Below are 26,275 nucleotides of genomic sequence, written 5' to 3' on the forward strand. Positions count from 1 at the left end.
CTACAGGTATGTATCATTCACTTTCTCCGAGGACAAGCAGGCTGCTTGTTCTCACGACTGGGGTATCCCTAGCTCTCAGGCTCACTCAAAACAAGAACCCAGGTCAATTGAACCTCGCAACGGCGAGGGCATAACAGAAATTGACCTACGAAGAACAACTAACTGAGAGTGCAGCCTGACCAGAATAAATTCGGGTCCTGGAGGGTGGAGTTGGATTTACACCCCAAACAGATTCTGCAGCACCGACTGCCCGAACCGACTGTCGCGTCGGGTATCCTGCTGGAGGCAGTAATGTGATGTGAATGTGTGGACAGATGACCACGTCGCAGCTTTGCAGATCTCTTCAATAGTGGCTGACTTCAAGTGGGCCACTGACGCTGCCATGGCTCTAACACTATGAGCCGTGACATGACCCTCAAGAGCCAGCCCAGCCTGGGCGTAAGTGAAGGAAATGCAATCTGCTAGCCAATTGGAGATGGTGCGTTTCCCGACAGCAACCCCTAGCCTGTTAGGGTCGAAAGAAACAAACAATTGGGCGGACTGTCTGTGGGGCTGTGTCCGCTCCAAGTAGAAGGCCAATGCTCTCTTGCAGTCCAATGTGTGCAACTGACGTTCAGCAGGGCGGGTATGCGGCCTGGGGAAGAATGTTGGCAAGACAATTGACTGGTTAAGGTGGAACTCCGACACCACCTTCGGCAGGAACTTTGGGTGGGTGCGAAGCACTACTCTGTTGTGATGAAATTTGGTATATGGAGCATGAGCTACCAGGGCTTGAAGCTCACTGACCCTACGAGCTGAAGTAACTGCCACCAAGAAAATGACCTTCCAGGTCAAGTACTTCAGATGGCAGGTATTCAGTGGCTCAAAAGGAGGTTTCATCAGCTGGGTGAGGACGACGTTGAGATCCCATGACACTGTAGGAGGCTTGATAGGGGGCTTTGACAAAAGCAAGCCTCTCATGAATCGAACGACTAAAGGCTCTCCAGAGATGGCTTTAACTTCCACACGATAATGGTAAGCACTAATCGCACTAAGGTGATTCCTTACTGAGTTGGTCTTGAGGCCAGACTCTGATAAGTGCAGAAGGTATTCAAGCAGGTTCTGTGCAGGGCAAGAACGAGGTTCTAGGGCCTTGCTCTCACACCAAACGACAAACCTCCTCCACTTGAAAAAGTAACTCTTTTTAGTGGAATCCTTCCTAGAGGCAAGCAAGACACGGGAGTCACCCTCAGACAGACCCAACGCAGTGAAGTCTACGCCCTCAACATCCAGGCCGTGAGAGCCAAGGACTGCAGGTTGGGGTGCAGCAACGCTCCGTCGTTCTGCGAAATGAGTGTCGGAAAACACTCCACGGTTCTTTGGAGGACAACTCCAGAAGAAGAGGGAACCAGATCTGACGGGGCCAAAAGGGCGCGATCAGAATCATGGTGCCGTGGTCTCGCTTGCGCTTCAGTAAGGTCTTCCTCACCAAAGGTATGGGAGGATAAGCATACAGGAGGCCGGTCCCCCAATGAAGGAGAACGGCGTCCGACGCTAGCCTGCCGTGTGCCTGAAGTCTGGAACAGAACAGAGGCAGCTTGTGGTTGGTCTGAGAGGCGAAAAGGTCCACCGAGGGGGTGCCCCACTCTCGGAAGATCTTGCGTACCACTCTGGAATGAAGCGACCACTCGTGCGGTTGCATGACTCTGCTCAGCCTGTCGGCCAGACTGTTGTTTACACCTGCCAGGTATGTGGCTTGGAGGAGCATGCCGAACTGGCAAGCCCAACGCCACATCCCGACGGCTTCCTGACACAAGGGGCGAGATCCGGTGCCCCCCTGCTTATTGGTGTAATACATTGCAACCTGATTGTCTGTCCGAACTTGGATAATTTGGCAGGACAGTCAATCTCTGAAAGCCTTCAGTGCGTTCCAGATCGCTCGGAGCTCCAGGAGGTTGATCTGCAGCTCCTTCTCCTGGAGGGACCACAGACCCTGGGTGTGAAGCCCATCGACATGAGCTCCCCACCCCAGGCGAGATGCATCCGTCGTCAGCACTTTCGTGGGCTGCGGAATTTGGAATGGACGTCCCAGGGTCAAATTGGTCCGAATGGTCCACCAGAGCAGCGAAGTGCGGCAACTGGTGGAGAGGCGGATGACATCTTCTAGATTCCCGGTGGCTTGGAACCACTGGGAAGCTAGGGTCCATTGAGCAGATCTCATGTGAAGACGAGCCATGGGAGTCACATGGACCGTGGAGGCCATATGACCCAGAAGTCTCAACATCTGCCGAGCTGTGACCTGCTGAGACGCTCTGGTCCGCGAAGCCAGGGACAGGAGGTTGTTGGCCCTCGCTTCGGGAAGGAAGGCCTGAGCCGTCTGGGTATTCAGCAGAGCTCCTATGAATTCCAGAGATTGGGTTGGCTGGAGATGGGACTTTGGGTAATTTATCACAAACCCCAGCAGCTCCAGGAGTTGAATAGTGCACTGCATGGACCGGAGGGCTCCTGCCTCCGAGGTGTTCTTGACCAGCCAATCGTTGAGATATGGGAACACATGCACTCCCAGCTTGGGTAGATACGCCGCTACCACCACGAGGCACTTTGTAAACACCCGTGGGGCAGAGGCGAGCCCAAAGGGCAGCACACAATACTGAAAGTGCCGTGTGCCCAGGTGGAATCTGAGATACTGTCTGTGAGCTGGCAGTATCGGGATGTGAGTGTATGCGTCCTTTAAATCCAGGGAACATAGCCAATCGTTTTTCTGAATCATTGGCAGAAGGGTGCCCAAGAAAAGCATCCTGAACTTTTCTTTGACCAGGAATTTGTTCAGGCCTCTCAGGTCTAGGATGGGACGCATCCCCCGTTTTCTTTTCCACAAGGAAGTACCTGGAATAGAATCCCTGCCCTTCCTGCCCGGGTGGAACGGGCTCGACCGCATTGGTGCTGAGAAGGGCGGAGAGTTCCTCTGCAAGTACCTGCTTGTGATGGGAGCTGAAGGATTGAGCTCCCGGAGGACAATTTTGTGGCAGGGAGGCCAAATTCAGGGCGTATCCGCATCGCACTATTTGGAGAACCCACTGGTCGGAGGTTATGAGAGGCCACCTTTGGTGAAAAAATTTTAACCTCCCTCCGACCGGCAGATCGTCCGGTACGGACACTTTGAGGGCGGCTATGTTCCCATTGATCCAGTCAAAAGCCCGTCCCCGGCTTTTGCTGTGGAGGCGCAGGGGGCTGCTTAGGCGCACGCTGTTGACGAGAACGAGCGTGCTGGGGCTGTCCCTGTGCCTGACGAGGCCTTCGGGCCGGCTGGGTGTACCTACGCTTGGCAAAAGAATAGGGCACAGCCTGCCGGGCCCGGGGAAAACGTCCACCTGCTGAGGTGGATGCTGAAGGCGCCCGGTGGGAGAGCTTGTCGAGGGCGGTTTCCCGCTGATGCAGTTGGTCCACCAGCTGCTCGACCTTCTCACCAAAGATATTATCCCCCCGGCAAGGGACGTCGGCCAGTCTCTGCTGGGTGCGGTTGTCCAGGTCAGAGGCACGCAGCCATGAGAGCCTGCGCATCACTATACCTTGGGCCGCAGCACGAGATGCCACGTCACAGGTGTCATAGATACCCCTGGACAGGAACTTTCTGCACGGCTTTAGCTGCCTGACCACCTCCTGAAAAGGTCTGGATTGCTCCGGCGGGAGCTTATCAACCAGGTCCGCCAGTTGCTTCACATTGTTCCGCATGTCGATGCTCGTGTAGAGCTGGTAAGATTGGATGCGGGTCACGAGCATGGAAGATTGGTAGGCCTTCCTCCCAAACGAGTCCAGAGTGCGAGACTCCCGCCCCTGGGGCGCTGAGGCGGTATCCCTCGAACTCCGTGCCCTCTTGAGAGCAGAATCCACGACCGCCGAGTCATGAGGCAATTGGGGCCGCATTAACTCTGGGTCCGAGTGAATTCTGTACTGGGACTCTGCTTTCTTGGGGATGGTGGGATTAGATAACGGTCGCATCCAGTTCCGAAGCAGTGTCTCCTTAAGGACATTATGCAACGGCACCGTGGAGGACTCTCTAGGTGGTGATGGATAGTCGAGGACCTCGAGCATCTCAGCCCTCGGCTCATCCACAGAGACCACGGGGAAGGGAATGCAAATAGACATGTCCCTGAAAAAGGAGGCAAAGGAGAGGCTCTCAGGAGGCGAGAGCTTCCTCTCTGGTGAAGGCGTGGGGTCAGAGGGGAGGCCCACAGACTCCTCTGAGGAGAAATATCTGGGGTCCTCCTCTTCCCCCCACGAGGCCTCTTCCTCGGTATCGGACATAAGCTCATGTAGCTGAGTCCTCAACTGGGCCCGGCTCAACGTTGAGGCACCGAGGCCTCGGTGTCGTCGAGCGGTGGACTCCCGCGCCGGCGGGGACGAAGCTCCCTCCATCGACGTCGACGGGGACTCCACCTGCGTGGTGGTCGAGACCGGCGCCGCAAGCGGCGGCGGTGTTGAAGGCCTCGGCACCGGGCTAGAGCTCGCCGGCGCTACAGTCAACGGCGCCGAGGGCGCAAGCACCCCCGGCGCCGGCACAGCCTGGCGCATCAGCCCTTCCAGGATCCCCGGAAGGATGGCTCGGAGGCACTCGTCCAGGCCCGCTGTCGGGAAAGACGGGGGGAGGGGGCTGGTAGAGGCGTCGGTGCCGGAAGCTGCTCGGGTCCAGGAGACTGCACCGAAGTGCTGGGACCCTGACGTGTCGGTACCTCCACTACCGAGAGGGACCTTTCCTCTCGACATGGACGCTTCGGCGTCGACTCCTCTCCGGCACCGAGGGCCGGGCGCACCGATGGGGACCGATGACGGTGCTTCTTCTGTTTTTTGCGGTGCCCGTCATCGGCGCCAGGTGGAACGGAGGAGGAGGAGGTCGATCCCCCTCGATCTCGAGGGGCCGGGTCGGACAGGGTTCGGTCCCGAGGGCCATGAGCAGAGGGATTGACCGGGGCTGATTGCCCACGCGGCCTCTCACCCCTACCGTCACCGGAGGACCGGCGGGACCTGTACTCCTGGGGTCGATGCCATCGGTGCCGATTTCACGGACATCGATACCAGTACCGAAGAACCGGCCGTCGATACCGATGCCGTCGAGGTCGACGTCGAGGGGCCGGCGCAAGTTCCAAAAAGACGGTCCCGAAGAACTTGCCTCGCAACCTGAGTCCGTTTCCGGAGACCAAGACACAAAGAACACGACTTGATATTGTGCTCCGGCCCGAGGCACTGGAGGCACCAAGCGTGGGTGTCGGTCTGCGAGATAGGCCGGCCGCACCGACCACACTTCTTAAATCCACTCGGGACCTTCGAGGACATTGACGGAAAAATCGCGTTGGCGAAGTTAAAGTCGTCGATGGTGGCGGTAAATCACACCTCGAAAAATAAATCGACCGCGTGACCACAAGGCCGCAACGTGACGCCCCCGCTAGAAAATGAGGGAAAAATTCAGCGCGTTCTATTCCTTTTTTTTTTTTAAGAAAGGAAAAAAGGTTTGAAGCGCGCGGCAACAAAAAACAGAAAATTAGCGAATTCGCGGACAACGCGACGGTTTTCTGGGGCTGACTAAGAGAGAGCGGCGACGCACGACTCTCTCCAGCGCAGAAAAGAAAAGACTGGCGGGAACGGTTGCGCACGAGCGGGAAGACGGCCGCGCATGTGCGGTGGGCGTGCCCTGCGTGCGGACTGCCCGCGAAGCTTCTTCCGGTTGGTGGGGGCTGCCGCGGACGTCACCCAGTCGTGAGAACAAGCAGCCTGCTTGTCCTCGGAGAATGCCAATGTTAACTATACCTCCTTACAGTATAGTTACTACATTAGTTATTGGAAAAGTAATGGAAGCCATGCTGAAGGAAAGGATAGTGAATTTCCTGGAAGCCAATAAGTTGCAAGATCCGAGACAGCATGGATTTACCAAAGGGAAATCGTGTCAAACGAACCTCATTGAGTTCTTTGATTGGGTGACAGGAGAACTGAATCAGGGACGAGCTATGGAAGTAATCTACTTAGATTTCAGCAAAGCTTTTGACACGGTTCCCCACAGGAGGCTCTTAAATAAACTGGAGGGGCTGAAGATAGGACCCGAAGTGGTGAACTGGATTAGGAACTGGTTGACGGACAGACGCTAGAGGGTGGTGGTGAATGGAATTCGCTCAGAGGAGCGAAAGGTAAGTAGTGGAGTGCCTCAAGGATCGGTGCTGGGGCCGATTCTGTTCAATATATTTGTGAGTGACATTGCTGAAGGGTTAGAAGGTAAAGTTTGCCTATTTGCGGATGATACTAAGATCTGTAACAGAGTGGACACCCCGGAGGGAGTGGAAAACATGAAAAAGGACATACGGAAGCTAGAAGAATGGTCTAAGGTTTGGCAATTAAAATTCAATGCGAAGAAATGCAAAGTGATGCACTTAGGAAGTAGAAATCCACGGGAGACGTATGTGTTAGGTGGGGAGAGTCTGATAGGTACGGGCGGAGAGAAGGATCTTGGGGTGATAGTATCTGAGGATTTGAAGGCGACGAAACAGTGTGACAAGGCGGTGGCAGTACTAGAAGGTTGTTAGGCTGTTTAAAGAGAGGTGTGACCAGCAGAAGAAAGGGGGTGTTGATGCCCCTGTACAAATCGTTGGTGAGACCCCACCTGGAGTATTGTGTTCAGTTTTGGAGGCCGTATCTTGTTAGGGATGTAAAAAGAATTGAAGCGGTGCAAAGAAAAGCTACGAGAATGGTATGGGATTTGCGTTACAAGACGTATGAGGAGAGACTTGCTGAACTAAACATGTATACTCTGGAGGAAAAGAGAAACAGGAGTGATATGATACAGACGTTCAAATATTTGAAAGGTATTAATCCGCAAACAAATCTTTTCCGGAGATGGGAAGGTGGTAGAACGAGAGGACATGAAATGAGATTGAAGGGGGGCAGACTCAAGAAAAATGTCAGGAAGTATTTTTTCACGGAGAGAATAGTGGATGCTTGGAATGCCCTCCCGCGGGAGGTGGTGGAAATGAAAACGGTAACGGAATTCAAACATGCGTGGGATAAGCATAAAGGAATCCTGTGCCGAAGGAATGGATCCTCAGGAGCTTAGTCAAGATCGGGACGCAGGGCTGGAGGTTGGGAGGCAGGGATAGGGCTGGGCAGACTTATACTGTCTGTGTCAGAGCCGGTGGTGGGAAGCGGGACTGGTGGTTGGGAGGCGGGGATAGTGCTGGACAGACTTGTACGGTCTGTGCCAGAGCCGGGGTTGGGAGGCAGGGCTGGGGAGGTGAGGATAGTGCTGGGCAGACTTATACGGTCTGTGCCTGTGCCAGAGCCGGTGGTTGAGAGGTGGGGCTGGTGGTTGGGAGGCAGGGATAGTGCGGGGCAGACTTATACGGTCTGTGCCCTGAAGAGCATAGGTACAAATCAAAGTAGGGTATACACAAAAAGCAGCAAATATGAGTTATCTTGTTGGGCAGACTGGATGGACCGTGCAGGTCTTTTTCTGCCGTCATCTACTATGTTACTATGTTATATTAGCTTTGGCAAACTAATATAAATTGCATTAGCAAATAAAAAATGTATTTAATGGCCAATTTACTAAAGGTTTCAACCTTTTCAGTAAATCAAATATTAACTGTGCTGTTAATGCAAGTGTTAGCACTTACGTTAATGTGCAATTTTAGCATCTTTTAGAAACAGATCCCAAAGTCAGAAATAGCAAAGCTGCTTACCCATACTAGTTGTTCTATGTAGACCCCAGAATAACCAAGCACAAGTGGGCGACATCATTTGTTGGCACCTAGATACTGTAACTCTCTCCAAGCTCAGAATTAGCTTGAAAAAGCTTCTGAGCATATGAATTGCTGATCTTGTGCTCGTACTTTAGTTTGTATGTGGCTTAAGTAGAATTGCTTGTCTGATTTAATCCGTTACAAGTGAGCACCTTTGCTTTCTCTGCCAACAAGCAGAATTACTTACTCACACAAGTGGGGACTCGCCAGTTAAGGGTTGCTTTAGGATCACATCAAAGTCTTGGAAGTGTACATCTGCATTGCAGGGAGTTGTTTTGGACTATGCAATCCTAGATTTGCATTGTCTCTGAGCAACCTGTTTTTCTATTCTGTTCTATTCATGTTTTCTATTTCTCACTTTGTGTGAGCTGAAGTTATTCTGTGAATAAATTTCTTAAGCCTGCTTGAGCGAAAGCACTGTCTCTTCTGGATAAGAGATTCAGGCACAAGTGAGATGTAAATACATTCAGTAAGGACTACATTGCTGTAGAATTTTTTCTCGCGATGTTGATTTTAAATGATGTTGCCACTGCTCTGATTTCAGTGCACCTTTACTCTACCTTAGGTTGAAAGGCAAGTCTGCTTATACCAAAACTGAACACATTTTACCAACCAGATAGCTACTGCTCTATTAGAAATGGTGACACACAGATGAGTACAGGTAGCAAAATATAAAAAAGTTGAGATAACTTTTAATGTTCTTTTGCTTTGTTCAGACAGAACAAAAGCAACAGGAAGAAACCTCCGCAATATATATAGCAACCAAAGGAATGAAGGTGGTCAAAAGAAGGAGAAGAAGCCAATGTGAATTTATTGATAGTTGACCCAACTCAGCTAGATTTCAGCACAATTGCCTGCAACAGGTGTCATCTGATTTGGTAATTCAAATATTGCTCAACTGTACAGCACTGACTTGATTCTTCTCATGATTTGCCGAATGGCAGTCTGCACAATAGAAAGCTTTCAGCTCATAATGAAAATGTTTAAAAAACCTAAAAGCTTTCTAACTGTGCAGATTGCCATTCGGCAAATCATGAGAAGAATCAAGTCAAGTCGGTGCTGTACAGTTGAGCAATACTTGAATTATCGAATCAGATGACCCCTGATGCAGGCAATTGTGCTGAACCCCAGCTGAGTTGGGTCAACTCTCAATAAATTCACATTGCTGATAACCTTCGTTGCTTCTCCTTCTTTTGACCACCTTCGCACCTTTGGTTGCTGTTCAGACAGAATGCAAATGCCAGAGTATAAAGCTTTCTGATTAAATAGACCTTTTACTTATAGTGTGGGGATTAACTCGATATATAAATCCAGCAATATCCCAAACACTGCCTAATCTAATAAGTTCAGGTGAATGGTAGTTACGCTGTGATAAATAGTTTATTGATGAACTTATTAGATTAGACAGAGTATAAAGCTTAGCACAGAAGATTGGCACAACTATTGATTTGTTAATGTGGAAAGACAAAACTATTTTTGGTAGAAACTTGGAATACACCCCAAGTGCTACCATATCTGACACTATTGCTCACAGTTTGCCAATTCCTCAAGCTTAAGTAATATCTTCAAAAATGACACTATCCATGAGGTATGCTCAAACAAAAGCTCCATTGGTTTACATGGTGGTTTCATCAATCATGCCAGGAGAAAAGCCCCATTCCACTGATCGTTTTTCAGCAGATGGTTTGGTATGGAGAAATCCTCTCATAAATCTTGACATTTATAGGGCATAAACAGATTGGTTAAAGGATTTTCCTTTCTGTAGTATGCGAAATGGCACAGAGGTATACCTTCACTGATGATGTTCTAAGACCCTCCTAATATAACAGAAAAAAGGCACTGCAGAAGTAAAGCAGGAAGGCATTAAAGAGTCCTGATTTTTGGCTGCACACTAGATGGTGAACCTTTTCTCTTGAAGCAACATGATTTTCTTGTAGAAAAGAACTTCTAAAAAATAGCAGCTGCATTTGAACTGGTAGGTCTAAAGATGATACTAATTGGTGCTCAACATCCAAGGAACTAAGGCTAGTAGATACTGGAGGGTGGGATGTATCTGAGTAATAAGATTTGAAAGCATTTGCAATTTGATTGCCTCTTTCATGAATATTTCAAACAGAAAAAGGAATCAGATCTGTCTGGCCCTTACTGAAGATCATGGCACCTCTCTTTTCTTTTATTTTGAACATGGTGCTTACTACGAGTTTGATTGGATTATGCATCCAAGAGATCCCATGTCCAGTATATTGTCAAGGTATCAGTGCTACTCTATTCCTGGCTAATGTCCTGGAACAGAGGCCTACCTGTAGTGTTCCTAACCTTTGAAACAGCCATCTTGCTACTGTGATACTTGGGGACAATTTGTGCAGTTGCAGGACTTGACAATTTGTCAGCTAATTGACTTTACACTCCAGACAGTTATGTGGCTATAATTACTGCCCGATCCCAAATTCTAGTAGTAGTTTCTTGGTGAAGAGCAAACAATCCTGCACCATTTCTATGTTTATGAAATGCATGGCTCCTTGAATGCCCATTCCTACTTTGTTCTGAATCTGATATTGTAATAAGGAAGAGGCTGTCCTACCCTGGTTAGGCCCCTAGAGGGCGTTGTTGCCCTAGAATGTCCAGGGAGAAGGGCTGGGTGAGTGGCAAAAGGGAGCCAGAAAGGGGAGGTATAGATGGAGGTCGCTAGGACCGGGGAGAGTCCTGGAGATGGAAACAGGTGCAGCAGGTTATGGGCTGGGTCCTGTTTGGCCATTAACCACTTAGTACCCCGCCTGAGGGAGAGGGGGAGAGGAGGAGGGCTGAGTCCTGTTGAGCCCTTAACCACTTAGTACCCCGCCTGAGGGAGAAGGGGGAAAGGAGAGCTGGCAGCTGAATAAGGGGCTGGTAGCTGAAGCCAGGGAATCCCCATGAGAAGTAGTGGCTGTGCCCTTTGGCCTGGTAGTAGAACTGTGTGTCCCCAGAAGGAAGCTGGCTGGGGTAAGAAGGCCCTGGAGTAGCCAGGTATAAGAAATATGTGTTCAAAGAGGTACTGTGTGTCCCAGCTGAAAAGACTGTGGGTCTAAAACAGTGAAGAGGTACTGTGTGTCTGGGGACTGAGTTAGTACTGAGCCCAAAGGCCTGTGTGAGACAGCTCAGTGAGAAGAGTCCAAGGACTGAGTTAAGACTGAGCCCAAATGGCTGGGTGAGAGGGCTCAGGGGGAAGAAATCTATGGATAATGAACTGTGCAAGAAGAAATGTTTAAAATGGAAAATTGCACTGAGTAGGAAGAAATGGTTAAGCTGGAAGAACTGTTTAAGCTTGTGAAAGTGTTTTAAAGCTGAAAGAAGTGTGCCCCAGAGGCTGGAATAAAGATGTGTATGAAAAGAGCCTGATTGGTGAAACCTGACTGTGTTTGCTTTTTGGAGAAGCAGGTCACCCTGAGTAGAAAAGGGTGGTAGATTAATTTGCATAAAATCTGCATATGGAGAACCAGCTCACCCTGAGTGAAAGAGGGATCTGGGAGCCTGAGGTGGGAGCTTCATTATCACACAAGCCTCATCATTTTCACAATATGCAAACATATATGAGCCATCATCCATGTTTTAATGCCAATTGATCAATATAAAATTCTTTCCCTTTTCTTGACAAGCACTCTTGGGTATGTTGGGATTGGAGATGGACTTCCCATCCTATATTAAACGAATCTGTTGAAACAGTACACTGAAGCTGAGGTTTTTAGAAGCAGAGACCCTTCAGCAGATTGGATAGAGATACCAGTCAGTGAAAGGGGTTATTAAACAAAAGTGTGAGGCTCCGATGCCAGTCCGCAGATAACATCTCCCCAGATAACCTTGCCTAGATGAACTTGTCATTTCCTGCCAACAGGTAGGAACACCTATAAACTATGCTATATTGAACTTGTCATTTCCTGCCAACAGGTAGGAACACCTATAAACTATGCTATATGCTTCTGAAAGCTTTTGGAGACATCCTACCACAGTTAACAGTTGTTTCAGTCATGTGGGACCTAGGCAAAGGACAAGCTGTTTGTGATAATCAGAAATGCTCATCTTTTTATACCAGGCTGAGAACTTTCTGAATTCTTATTTCTCTAAAGGACATAATAAAAATTAGTTAAGTTAACAAATTAAATTATCTATTTTTTGTATGAGGGCAACAAAAAAACAAAATACAATGCAGCATCAGAGAAAAGATGAAATTTTTTCTGAAAAAGGTAAACATTGTTATAGCCGAATTATGCAGATATGAGAAAGCTAGCTTTCAAATCCAGCTGGCTAAGCAGAAAGAAAACTGGAGGTACCACCACAGGGGTGGAAATGAATAGTAATGGCCATGCACGACAGCTTCTTCAAGTTAATTCAGAGCTCTGAAAGGGCTAGGCTTTCTTGGCACCATCAGAAGACATCATCCACTTGTGTAGCTGATTCATCCTGCTTGTGGACAGAGAAAATGTATATGCTCCTCCTCTCTTTAGAAGTCTCCAAGAATGCAAATAATACATAAACGTACACAAAGAGCCTCCTAGAGCACTTACAGAACACAAAAAGGGCAATTCTATGATTAGTACATAAGAATATAAGTATTGCCATACTGGGACAGACCAAAGGCCCATCAATCCCAGCATCCTGTTTCCAACAGTGGCCAATCCAGGTCACAAATACCAGGCAAGATCCCCAAAAAAGTACAAAATATTTTATACTGCTTATCCCAGAAATATTTTCCCCAAGTCCAACTTAATAATGGTCTATGGACTTTTCCTTTAGGAAGCCGTCCAAACCTTTTTTAAAACTCTGCTAAGCTAACTGCCTTTACCACATTTTGTAGCAACGAATTCCAGAGTTTAATTACACGTTGAGTGAAGAAAAATTTTCTCAGATTCGTTTTAAATTTACTACTTTGTAGTTTCATCGCATGCCCCCTAGTCTTAGTATTTTTGGAAAGCGTAAACAGACGCTTCACGTCTACCCGTTCCACTCCACTCATTATTTTATAGACCTCTATCATATCTCCCCTCAGCCGTCTTTTCTCCAATCTGAAGAGCCCCAGACACTTTAGCCTTTCCTCATAGGAAAGTCGTACCATCTCCTTTAACATTTTCGTCGCCCTTCTCTGCACCTTTTCTAATTCCACTATATCTTTTTTGAGGTGCGGTCGCACCATGAAGCGATACAAAGGCATTATAACGTCCTCATTTTTGTTTTCCATTCCTTTCCTAATAATACCTAACATTCTATTTGCTTTCTTAGCCGCCGCAGCACACTGAGCAGAAGGTTTCAAAGTATCAAAAACGACAACACCTAGATCTCTTTCTTGGTCGGTGACTCCTAACATGGAACCTTGCGTGACGTAGCTATAATTTGGGTTCCTCTTTCCCATATGCATCACTTGCTCACATTAAACGTCATCTGCCATTTAGATGCCCAGTCTCCCAATTTTTCACAATCCTCCCGCGATATAACTACTTTGAATAACTTTGTGTCGTCAGCAAATTTAGTTACTTCACTAGTTACTCCCATCTGCAGGTCATTTATAAAAATATGTTAAAAAGCAGCAGTCCCAGCACAGACACCTGGGGAACTCCACTAACTACCTTTCTCCATTGAGAATACTGACCATTTAACCCTACTCTCTGTTTTCTTTTAGTCAGTTTTTAATCCACAATAGGACACTAACTCCTATCCCATGACTCTCCAATTTCCTCTGGAGATTTTCATGGAGGTACTCTGTAAAACACCATCTGAAAATCCAGATACACAATATTCAACCGGCTCCCCTTTAGCCACATGTTTGTCACCCCTTTGAAGAAATGTAATAGATTGGTGAGGCAAGATTTCCCTTCACTAAATCCATGTTGGCTTTGTCTCATTAATCCATGCTTTTGAATATGCTCTGTAATTTTGTTCTTTATAATAGTCTCTATCATTTTGCCTGGCACCAACGTCAGACTCACCGGTCTATAATTTCCCGAATCTCTCCTGGAACCTTTAAAAAAAAAAAAAAAAATCAGCGTTACACTGGCCACCCTCCAATCTTCCGGTACCTCACTCGATTTTAAGGATACATTACATATTACTAACAATAGTTCCGCAAGTTCATTTTTCAGTTCTATCAGTACTGTGGGATGAATACCATCTGGTTCAGGAGATTTGCTACTCTTCAATTTGTCAAATTGCCCCATTACATCCTCTAGGTCTATAGAAATTTCAGTTTCTCCGACTCGTCAGCTTTCAATACCATTTCTGGCACCGGTATCTCTCCCAAATCTTCCTCGGTGAAGACCGAAGCAAAGAATTCATTTAATCTCTCTGCTACGGCTTTGTCTTCCCTGATTGCCCCTTTTACCCCTCAGTCATCTAGCGATCCAACCGATTCTTTTGTCGGCATCCTGCTTTTAATATACCTACAAAAAATTTTTACTATGTGTTTTTGCCTCCAACACAATCTTTTTTTAAAGTCCCTCTTTGCCTTCCTTATCAGTGCTTTGCATTTGACTTGACATTCCTTATGCTGTTTCTTATTATTTTCAGTCGGTTCCTTCTTCCATTTTCTGAAGGATTTTCTTTTAGCTCTAATAGCTTCCTTCACCTCACTTTTTAACCATGCCAGCTGTCGTTTGGTCTTCCGTCCTCCTTTTTTAATACATGGAATATATTTGGCCTGGGCTTCCAGGATGGTGTTTTTGAACAGCATCCAGGCCTGAGGTAAATTTTTGACCCTCGAAGCTGGTCCTCTGTTTTTTTTTTCACTGTTCTTCTCATTTTATCATAGTCTCCAATTTTAAAGTTAAACGCTAACGTATTGGATTTCCTGAGTATACTTACTTCAAAGCTAATATCAAATTTGATCATATTATGATCATTTTTATCAAGTGGCCCCAGCACCATTACCTCCCGCACCAGATCATGCACTCCACTAAGGACTAGGTCTAGAATTTTTCCTTCTTATTGGCTCCTATACCAGCTGCTCCATAAAGCAGTCCTTTATTTCGCCAAGGAATTTTACCTCCCTAGCATGCCCCGATGTTACATTTACCCAGTCAATATCGGGGTAATTGAACTCACCCATTATTATTGTGTTGCCCAGTTTGTTTGCTTCCCTAATTTCCTTTAACATTTCTACATTCGTCTGTTCATCCTGGCCAGGCGGACAGTAGTACACTCCTATCACTATCCTTTTCCTCTTTACACATGGAATTTCTCTCCTTCTCTTAAGTCCTCCTTCATACTGAACTAGATCCTGCTTGCTTTTCCCTCTCTCTCTATTTTATTCCCCCCTTAATACTAAACTAGATCCTGCACTGCCTGCTAGAAGCTATCTGTTAATGCTGTGGCACAAGGTTCACGTTTTAAAACTAAGGGGAAGGGGGTCACGTGACGCTATGAGCGGGAGTGGACGCTAGTTGGATCGCTCCTGCCTTCTCCTCAAACATCTGGGCAAAAAATCGCTGCAAAACAAAGATTAACATCCTGCTAATTGAGAGCGAACATTAGCCGAACTCACGGTGAACGGACCGAGCGCAGAAAGTTACGGCAATGACGACAAAAAACACAAGAAAAGAGAAAGAAAAAACTCGCCTAGTTGGAGACAAAATGGCGGCGCCGGTGAGCCCGGGAACGTCAGAGGTGGGGTCCGCCTGGGCCGCTGAAATTGTGGGAGAAGTCACACAAGCGCTAGAGGTAATATTAGATAAAAAATTGAGCTCCCTGGACAACAAGTTGGAATCCCTTAATAACAATATAGCCCAAATACAAACGGATATGGCGCAATATCAACAGCGGGCCAGTGAAACGGAAGACCGAGTCAGTGTACTAGAAGCAGAGATAAATCAACTGAAGAAAACAATCACCTCCTATGACGATAAACTCGAAGACCTAGAAAATAGGTCGAGGAGGAACAATCTCCGAATTGTGGGACTAACTGAAGGGCAAGGAGATCGTGAACTCAGTAAATATCTTGAAACGTGGTTCACAGCAGAACTGGAGTTACCTGAGATGTTGGGGCCGCTAAGAATCGAGCGTGCACATCGACTAGGGCCGAAGAACGTGGCGGAGGGAAGACCACGTGTAGTCATCTGCAAAATCCTCAATTTCAATCATAAAAACGCCATTTTGCAAGCTCTACGCAACGGCAAAGAACTATACAGTGGAAATCGCAAAGTTCTTTGTTTTCAAGATTATTCATCGGCGGTGGCGGCGCAAAGAAAAAAGTTTTCATCGATATGCTCAGCATTGGTGAATAAAAAGATCAAGTTTGCGCTATTATACCCCGCGAAGTTGAGAATCATTCATTCTTCGGGCACAAAGTTGTTTACCACTATGGAAGAAGCAAAACTATTTGTGCAACAGATGGAAGAGAGGCCGGAAACTTGAGAGTGAAGGATTACATCGCTGAAAAAAGACATTTTCCAACTGACTTCGCTAAATGCTTGAGATAATGTACAATGGTGTGAAAAGTGAAAAATTATAATAAGAGGATGTTGGGGCAGATGATCCATGAAAGAGATTATTAAAGGATAAATTGAAAAGCGACACAAGTTGGATTTAAGGTGGACATAATGGACATTGAAAACATTAGAGGGCCAATTGAAATACAAACAGGATAACAGGAAAGGACGATTTAAGCATGAAAAGTGGCCAAGAATCTTGGATATTAGGAAAGTATGTTATAATAGATATAGTATAAGGATGTTAAGATATTACCTTTGTTGTTAGTTATTTGATACTGCAGGCAATGTAAGATGCAGGGCCTGAAATCAGTTAAATTCGATTTGAAAGTATTACAATCTTAGTTTGAAAGAATCTGACAACATTAAGAGTTCATAAGACTAATAATACTGCTCTTGCTTAACAATTGTAGAGACTGGCAAATCTAAAAGTCAAATGTGTTGGGGGACTGAATGATAAAGAGGTAATACATACTCACACAATCATGAAAGTATGTTATAATAGATATAGTATAATAATGTTAAGATATTACTTTTGTTGATAGCAAGTTGACACTGCAGGTAATGTAAGTCGCAGGGCCTGAAATCAGTTAAATTGGATTTGAAAGTATTACAATCTTAGTTTGAAAGAATCTGACAACCATAAGATTACTTAAGACTAATAATACTGCTTTTGCTTAATAATTGTAGAGAATGGCAAATCCAAAAGTTAAATGTGTTGGGGGACTGAATGTTAAAGAGGTAATACTTACTCACACATACATGTATCATTAACGGAAGAACGAGTAGAGAAGGGACGGATACAAATAATGGGAGGAGGAGCGTTGACAGTGACCTGCTTCCTACGGGAAGGAGAGGGCTATTGGGGGGGAATGGGGAGAGGGGGGAGGGTAGGGAACAGATAACTACAAGACAATGCAAGGGGGGGAGGGGGAAGGGAGCAACTCAATGTAACCTACAGACGCAAATAAATACGAAGATGAGAACATGGGGTATGAGCAGGAGTGGCTGGAGGCTGGGCTGGCTACTCTTGATAGTAAAAGGTAATCAGATGATGGAAAATCGCTATATGAACGATAACTACTTAAGGTAGCATCCTGGAATGTGGGGGGAATACATTCCCCCATTAAGAGATCAAAAATACTGCGTCATCTTAAACATATAAGAGCAGATATTGCACTGCTCCAAGAAACACATTTATCAACAGTGGAACATGCCAAATTAGCCAGATGGTGGGTGGCAGATTGTGTGGCAGCTGCGGCAATGGGTCGGAAAGGGGGAGTAGCCATACTTTTTCGGAAAGGGCTAGCAATTAAGATACATAAAACTATTTCAGACCCAGAGGGTAGATTTGTACTAAGCATAGTAACCATTAATAAAAAAAACTATAATATTGGGAAATATATATGCTCCCAATGTGTTAGATTTAAAATTCTATAAGAAATTGCTCTCCCAAATCACTCAATTGGAAAACTTGCCTCTAGTGATGGGAGGAGATTTCAATATGACTTGGGATCCGAATATGGACAGATCGCATCCGCCAAAGGAGATAAGAAAAATAGATACTAGGGGTCTACCGGATTTATGTGAAATATTAGATTTAATAGATGTCTGGCGCACCTTGCATCCTATGGAGAAAGCATACACACACCAATCTAGAGCACATGGGTCAGCATCAAGAATTGATTACTTGCTGGTATCACGAACTATAATAACAGACATTACTGAGGTACACATAGATCCCTGTGTCATATCGGATCATTCGGTGGTCGGAATGACATGGAAGGGAGGGGAGGATGAAGACTTGCTAAAAAGCTGGACGTTTCCAACATACTTAATTAAAGATGCAAGATTTGGGGAGTTTTTACATGCTAAATGGGCAGAATTTAAGCATTTTAATGAAGGCTCAGTGGCTGAGACCAGCACTTACTGGGAAGCAGCGAAAGCGGTGTTGAGGGGGGAAATAATCAGCTATGTCACGCAATATAAACGAGTGAGAGACAGAGAAATAATGAGACTAGAACAACTCTTAGGTAAATTAAACCGCCAATACGGTTTGAACCCCAGTAATGATATCAGACAAGAGATTCTGACCATACAAGCAACTTTAAACACCAAACTACATGAGAGAGAAGTGAAATCTCAGGCCTACTATCGCTTTCAACTTTACAAGCACGGGAATAAAGGGGGCAAATATTTAGCTCGACTTATAGCATCTAAGGTTACTTCCCGAAATATAACAACTATTGAACAAAAAAATGGGAATCTCATACACTCTAATAAAGAAATTCGACAGGCTTTTCAAAATTTTTATCAAGAACTTTATAAGAGGGCAGATCAAGACGAGTTACAGGGGGAGTCTTACTTGGAGGGTGTTCACATCCCGAGGCTGCAAAGTAGAGACAGAAAGCGGCTAAATGCTAGGATTAGTGAAGACGAGGTGGGATGGGCAATCAAACAAAGTAAATCAGGCAAAGCATCAGGTCCAGACGGCTTTAAAACAGAATTTTATAAGATGATGGGGGATTCGATTCTCCCTACCTTGACTGAGATGTTCAATGAATGGATAGAGAAGGGTGCCTTATCTGATAATATGAATTTAGCTAGGATAGTAGTATTTCCTAAACCAAAGCGAGATGAACAGCTGGTTACATCGTATAGACCCATTTCCCTAATTAATCAAGAGGCAAAATTATTTGCAAAAATATTGGCCAAAAGATTAGGAGGGATATTGCCTCACCTTATTCATCCAGCACAGGTTGGTTTTGTCCAAGGGCGATCAAGTACAAAAAACTTGCGGAATATTTTGGCGTCATTGGAAGGACTGGGTCATTCCAAAGAGCAAGCTGTGATGATCAGCTTCAACGCAGAAAAAGCGTTCGACAGAGTGGAATGGCCCTTTCTATATTCGGTGCTACAGAAATATGGATTTAATGGCAACTTTGTGCAGGCAATTAGAGCATTATATCATAAACCAAGAGCACAAGTGCTGGTAAATGGAAATATATCGGGGGAAATTCAGATCAATAGGGGAACTAGACAAGGTTGTCCTCTGTCGCCTCTGTTATTTGCACTTCAATTAGACCCATTAATTAGAGACATACATGATTGTGCAGCGATAACAGGGGTAAATATTAAAAATCAAGAATTTAAGATAGCCGCATTTGCGGATGACTTGTTAATGATTATTACGAAGCCAAAAGATACTCTAGAGAATCTTTTACAAATTTTCAGAGAATATGGAGATTATTCGGGTTTCAAACTGAATATAGACAAGTCAGAAGCGCTTCAAATTAATGTGGACATACACGAGCTATGGGGGGGAGATTTCCCTTTGAAGCAGGCACACAAATCTTTTGTATGCTTGGGTATACAGTTGCCGGCCAGACCAAAAGAGCTATATCATTTAAATGTTGAAAAATTACTGGAACAGACAAAACAGCAGTTAGAATCATGGGGCACGCTAACAATCTCGCTCATAGGGAGGATCAACCTTCTTAAAATGGTGATATTACCGAGATGGTTATATATGTTGCAGATCTTACCAATAGCCCTGTTGCAGAAAGATATAAAGCGCTTATACCGAATGCTGCTCAGATTTTGTTGGGCTAAGAAAAAAGCTAAAATACAACAAAAATACATGTTGGGAGGTTGGAGACAGGGGGGTTTGGGAATTCCCAATCTTAAATATTATAACATGGCATGTTTATTGCGACTGGTGAGAGATAGATTATTTCATGCTTCCGACCATACACCTATAGAGATAGAAGATGCATTATTTAACCCATATCACTTTACTACCCTAATGCATCTACGGAGCGGGGAAACTCCTCCAAGAATTAGACACAATATTTTACTTAAACCCATGAGAGAGGTATGGAAATTCATAGGCAAACTATTAGGCGGAGACTCAAGAATAACGGAGTTAATAAGTATTAGAGGAAATCCGGCCTTCCAACCAGGAATGGAGAACAAAATCTTTGATGACTGGGGAAAGATAGGTGTGGAAACCCTGGCAGACGCACTAGGAGAGAATGGGGATATTAAGCCATTGCCGCAGCTGCTTCATCAAGAGGAACCTGGATGGCAAGATACTTATGCACACTATCAGCTTAAACATTACATACAAAACTTAAATAAAGAAGCACTTACAATTAGGTTAGGTAGTAAAATTATTACCTTCTTTGAGGAAATTACAGAAAATGCCCCTTCTATATCGCAATTATATCAGAGATTATGGAGTCTAACTCCTGAGAAGGAGATGACTCTGTTGAAACAGAAATGGGAAAAAGATATGGGAAAGAACTTGCAATCCTGGGATATAATAGCACAAATCAAAAGTATTCCATGCCTGATAGGGGGAACTGATTATAGAGAATGTGCATTTAGAATGATACACAGGGCATACTTTACACAGGTTCAATTGTATAAAGCAGGGGGTATAGAAACAGCTCTTTGTGTAAAATGTCATAATGCCGAGAACTCCATTTATCATGCGATGTGGAAATGTGTGTTAATACAACGATATTGGAGACAAATAACTAATTATCTTACAGGTATGCTATGTAGTGGAGTAGATATGAATCCATTACATCTAATATTAGATATGAAGGAGGTACAACCGAGTTTAAATGCAGATAAAGTATTGCTAAAGCGCAAATTATGTTTGGTAGCAAGGAAATGTATTATGCAACACTGGACTACACACAACCCGCCAAATTTCTGGCATTGGCGTAATCAGGTACATCAATTGTTGGTCTGGGAAGCAAAAGAGGCTAAAGGAAATGATAAAAGAAAAACGAGATTTCTTAAAATCTGGGGATGCTACTTGGAAAAAATGACGCAGAAAGGGCGAAGTCTGATTATTAATACCTTATGAGTGGACTTTATGCGATACTAGAAAAGTATGGGGATTCTTATAGGTTACAGGGGGAAACACGAAGAATAAGAGGGCAGGGAGGGTGGGAAGGGGGAAGGGGAAATAGTAGGTATAAAGATGGAAGAATGAAACATTATACTATGGTGGAAACTAATAATTGATTTGTTGTACTAATATAGGATAAAGAAGGTGGAACAATATTTGGTTATGTTAGACGTTGACAATAATACAATGTTCTGTTGAATTCATGGATAATACAAATTGATGAAACACACAGAGGAAGAAAAAGAAACACACTATCCCTGTGTAAGATAAATATTGTTTTATTATGTTATTACAAGATAATTGAGGAACAAAAAATACTTGTATTAGTTTTATAATGTCTACAAGATGTGGATGTGTTGATTTCTTTCATAATAAAAAACAGTTGAAACATAAAACTAAGGGGAAAAGACTATGGAGATTAGTTGATAAAATTTGCTTTTCTCTATTTTTATTCTGCCTATCACTAACCTACAATTCCTCCTTTAAACCCCAATCTTTAGGTTCCCAAAGCACAATAGTGTTCACGTACCAGAGAAATGTCCTCTTCTCTCAAAATTTCTCAGAAAGAACGTTCAGTGGGACCTTTCCTCTTTATATAGTTTTGAATCTAAGGGGACCTTTTCAAAACAGGCTCTTTGAAGCTAACTCAGCAACCTATGCAAATATTCTACTTCCTCACACCTTAGTTAACACCTAATAGAGGTCACTGGCCGTGCTACCTCTCCAGCAACCAAAGAACAGAAAATAACTGTCTTTAAGAACAAGATTTGAGCCTTTTAAAGCTTTTTGGCTGTTAAGTTTCTACCTCTAGAAAAGGTTTCAGTTTAAAATTATGGTAAAAATGCCTATTTCTAGAGAAAATTTCAGTTTAAAACTATGGGAAAAGGATTATATTCTATGGCAACTAGTTAATAATGCTTGCTTTTCTCTCTGTCTCTCTCTTTTTTTAGTCCCCCCTTAATACTAAACTAGGTCCTGCTTGCTTTTCCCTTATACCTGCACTAACACAGGTCACAGTGCACACTGGAAAACAATCCTGGAGTTTTAAAAATGCACAATCTACACCTACGTTTTCATCATACAATTAAAAGCAAACTGCAAGTGTAATTTTACCCATACTGAAAGGAAGAGGAATGGACAGAAATAACTAGGTGAAAATGTGTTTATCCATTATATACAGTCAATAGAATTTCAGCAATATAGTTAGGTGTAAGGTAGGTAGTTCCTTTACACACAAGCATCAAGCCACACAAGAGCTATGGGGGCTGCCACACATGTGCAACAGTTTTCATGGCAGGGTTAGAGTGAGATGGGTTGCCATCTCTGTCTCCAAACACAGTAAGGAGAGTCACCTTGTAGAACCAAATAGTCCTTATTCCAACCAGCATGGACAGCAAAAAAATGATGACACAACAGTGCCGTGTTTCGGCAGAAAGAATGTTTGCATCAGGGGTCTTATTACATAAACAGCTGGTATACAAAGAGCAACATATGCACTGGAGCAGTTTTGCAATAGCTAACTTTCAATAAGAAAATAGTGATAAATATCTCAAGGAAATGTGTAAACTTCATAAAACTGCAGCAACACTATGGCCATGTTGGATCATCAGTTTTTTGCTGTTCCATGACGGTTGGAATAAAGACTGTTTGTTTCTACAAGGAGACTCCTTTGGTGTTTGTGATCTTCGTCGTAAGGTTTTGGTTCTTTTCTGCTGTTTTCCAGCTCTGTCTCCAGACATCCCAAAGCAACAGTCGGTTAAGTGTCTTGCCCTGGCCACAAGGAGGGGCATAATTGAAAGGGTTGCCCAAGTTTTCCTGAGGACGTCCTCACAGGATGGCCCCACGAAGTGGCAGGGAAACCCGTACTATCGAAACAAAATGGGTGTCCATCTTTCGTATCGATAATACGGTCGGGGACGCCCAAATGGCAAAATTTAGGTCGACCTTAGAGATGGTTGTCCCCGATTTTCGCCGATAATGGAAACTGAGAATGCCCATCTCAGAAACGACCAAATCCAAGCCATTTGGTTGTGGGAGGAGCCAGCATTCGTAGTGCACTGGTCCCCCTCACATGCCAGGACACCAACTGGGCACCCTAGGGGGCACTGCAGTGGACTTCAGAAATTGCTCCCAGATGCATAGCTCCCTTACCTTGTGTGCTGAGCCCCCCAAAACCCACTCCCCACAACTGTACACCACTACCATAGCCCTAAGGGGTGAAGGGGGGCACCTACATGTGGGTACAGTGGGTTTCTGGTGGGTTTTGAAGGACTCACATTTACCACCACAAGTGTAACAGGTGGGGGGGATGGGCCTGGGTCCACCTGCCTGAAGTGCACTGCACCCACTAAAACTGCTCCAGGGACCTGCATACTGCTGTCATGGAGCTGGGTATGACATTTGAGGCTGGCAAAACATATTTAAAAAGGGTTTTTTTTGGGTGGGAGGGGGTTGGTGACCACTGGGGGAGTAAGGGGAGGTCATCCCTGATTCCCTCCGGTGGTCATCTGGTCAGTTCGGGCACCTTTTTGATGCTTGGTCGTACCAAAAAATGGGCCAAGTAAAGTCACCCAAATGCAAGTCAGGGACGCCCTCCTTTTTTCCATTATCGGTCGAGGAAGCCCATGTGTTAGGCACGCCCCAATTCCGCATTTGCTAAGCTTCCGACACGCCCCCGTGAACTTTGATTGTCCCTGCAACAGAAAGCAGTTGAGGACGCCCAAAATCGGCTTTCGATTATGCCGGTTTGGGCGACCCTGGGCAAAGGTCGCCCATCTCCCGATTTGTGTCAAAAGATGGATGCCCTTCTCTTTCGAAAATAAGCCTGAAGGTGTTGCCATGGGATTTGAACCTGGGCCTTCTGGTTCCCAGCACACTGCTCTAACGATTAGGCTACTCCTCTTTTTAGCATGCAACTCAAAAAGGGGTGTGGCCGTGGAAGCAGTATGGGCAGGTCAGAAGCATGCAGGGTTATGGACAGATGTAAAATACAGCATTAAAATAAATAAATAAATAAATAAATAAATAAATAAACCGTCATCTGGGTTTATTTACCTTTTAATTACTAGTCACCAATCACTAAGGGCCAAATCTCCACCAGACAAATGTTTCCCCCTCTAAAGGCAGAGAAGAGCAGGAGTGTGAAAGGAAAACTACATTGTTTACAGCTCTGACAGTCAAAAGTTTGAGATTTTATTTTCACTATTCTCTCCAACTCACAGTAACTTTCCAAACCCCATAAAATCCAAAAGCCTCTCATTTACTCAGTTTAACAATACATATACAAAATCAACACATCAGCTAATATTAAATTATATTTTTAATGCAGTTCTACAAAAAATGTTATTTAAACAAAACTGATGACAGCCCTTTCTATTTCATTTAAGGGGAAATAAATGAAGCTTATAAAGCACCTTTTCCATCTTTATTAATCAAAGTAAATGGGAGTGATGTTGTGTTGACTACCTTTATAAACATGCTGTGGTTCTATGCTAAAACAATAAGAACAGATGAGGCACAAGCCCATGAGGTTTAAATAAACAAGCTGAAACCTGCACACTTAGGAGATAGCTCTATAAGGAAGTACCCAGTTAAAGCATTTTTTAAGGCTCCTGTGTGAAGACTACAAAGCAATGTGAGAGTGCCTGCATATCTTTCCAAATAATAGCATTAAATGCCTGCACCAATATAGTCAAGTGAAATTAAAGTATTTTATAAACATGCTATGAATGTAAACCTGGACTTCAGTTCTCATAGGTAAAGTAAGGGTTAATTTGTAAGCTACAGATGCTTGGATAAGAAAGAAAAAAATGTTCTTAGTACAAGTCAGAAAAGAACCACAGTGAAGATCAATAGTAATTGTACTAGAAGGGAGGAAATGTGCACGTCATGGGAAGAACTGCACGCTTGTCTTTTCTCACAACCAGAAAGGAAATGGTGGGGATGTTTGTAATTAACTGCTGAGCATAAAGTGCATCTCTTGTCTGAAATATATAAAAAGCAGTTTTGCACGTGTGTTCAGAAACCCTGGAAGAACTTTGTCTGTTCTCTCTCTATGCTGGCACGCAAATTAATAAGTATGCCAGCAAAGGTGTGTTTAAATGTATTTTATTGATTTCATTTTGGGGCTCAATTTAGGGACTCATCCAGTCTTCTAGTACCTCCCTATTGGTTGGACGGGAAAGAGATGGGATTCCCTCTCCCCAGGTGCCAAGCAAACGTGAGGGATACTGGCTCTACAAAATTTCTAGAGGGAGAGAGGAGGAGGCACACATCCTGCTCATTGCTCATCTTGAGGGAGGCTATGGGTTATGGACAGATTACTGCATTGCCAGTTGTAAGTTTCTGTGTTAACTGTAGTTTGTATTATCTTGTTTGCCTTTTCTATCTGGGAGGGGTGGGGGAGAAGAGCAGAAACAGAAAGTGTGCAGTCTGATGAGGTCTCAGGAGAAAAACAGAAATTTTGTGATTTGAAAGGTGGGGGGGGGGGGGGGGGGGGATTTGCAGAGGACAGTACAGGGGATACAGCTCATTTGCAATTGCCAAGCAATATGGGCGGGGAGGAATCTTTGACATTTGGAGAAGCTACAGATGTGCTAATAAAAGAACAAGAACAAACAGCTTGAGTGGCACCTTTCTCAAGCAGGATAAAGGGTACCTAGGGGGGGAAAAAAAACAACAAACAAAAAGGGGGTCTCATTTCTTGGGCAGTGGGTGGGGACATTTGCAGCCTTTATGAATAAGTGTTTGGTCCAGAGTTGAGTTATCTGTACAAGAAGAAAAAAAAACCAAGAGCAATTAATTTTGATTCACTGTTGCTCATAATTCCTCTTTCTTCAATTTACAAACTCATGCTTGTCTGGGGTTGAACTTGGTATGAAGATAAATAGTAAAGCGTTTTGCTAGGGTAGCATGGGCTGTGGGGCTGCATATTGATCTCTATTTCCAGTGTGTGCAGTGTGGGGGGAGCGCAAGTGTGGTGTGGTGGTGAGTGAGTGAAAAACCCAAAACTAAAGTCTAGCACGGCCACACCCAGATAAAATCCCCACATCAGGAGACAGAGAGAGAAATTAGAAATATAGAAGATGTTAGCCTACAGAAAGGATTTTGTTATTTTGCTAACCTTGATAATATATGGACAAGAC

General features: G+C 44.6%; 1 protein-coding gene across 6 annotated transcripts in view; it reads right to left on the reverse strand.

Moving 5' to 3' along the window:
- The window catches only part of SETDB2 (SET domain bifurcated histone lysine methyltransferase 2), a 212,838-nt gene that overhangs the window by 93,678 nt on the left and 92,885 nt on the right, over positions 1-26,275 (reverse strand). The window lies entirely within an intron of this gene.

The sequence above is a fragment of the Microcaecilia unicolor genome, chromosome 4 (genome assembly GCF_901765095.1).
Source record: "Microcaecilia unicolor chromosome 4, aMicUni1.1, whole genome shotgun sequence".
Classification (NCBI taxonomy): domain Eukaryota; kingdom Metazoa; phylum Chordata; class Amphibia; order Gymnophiona; family Siphonopidae; genus Microcaecilia; species Microcaecilia unicolor.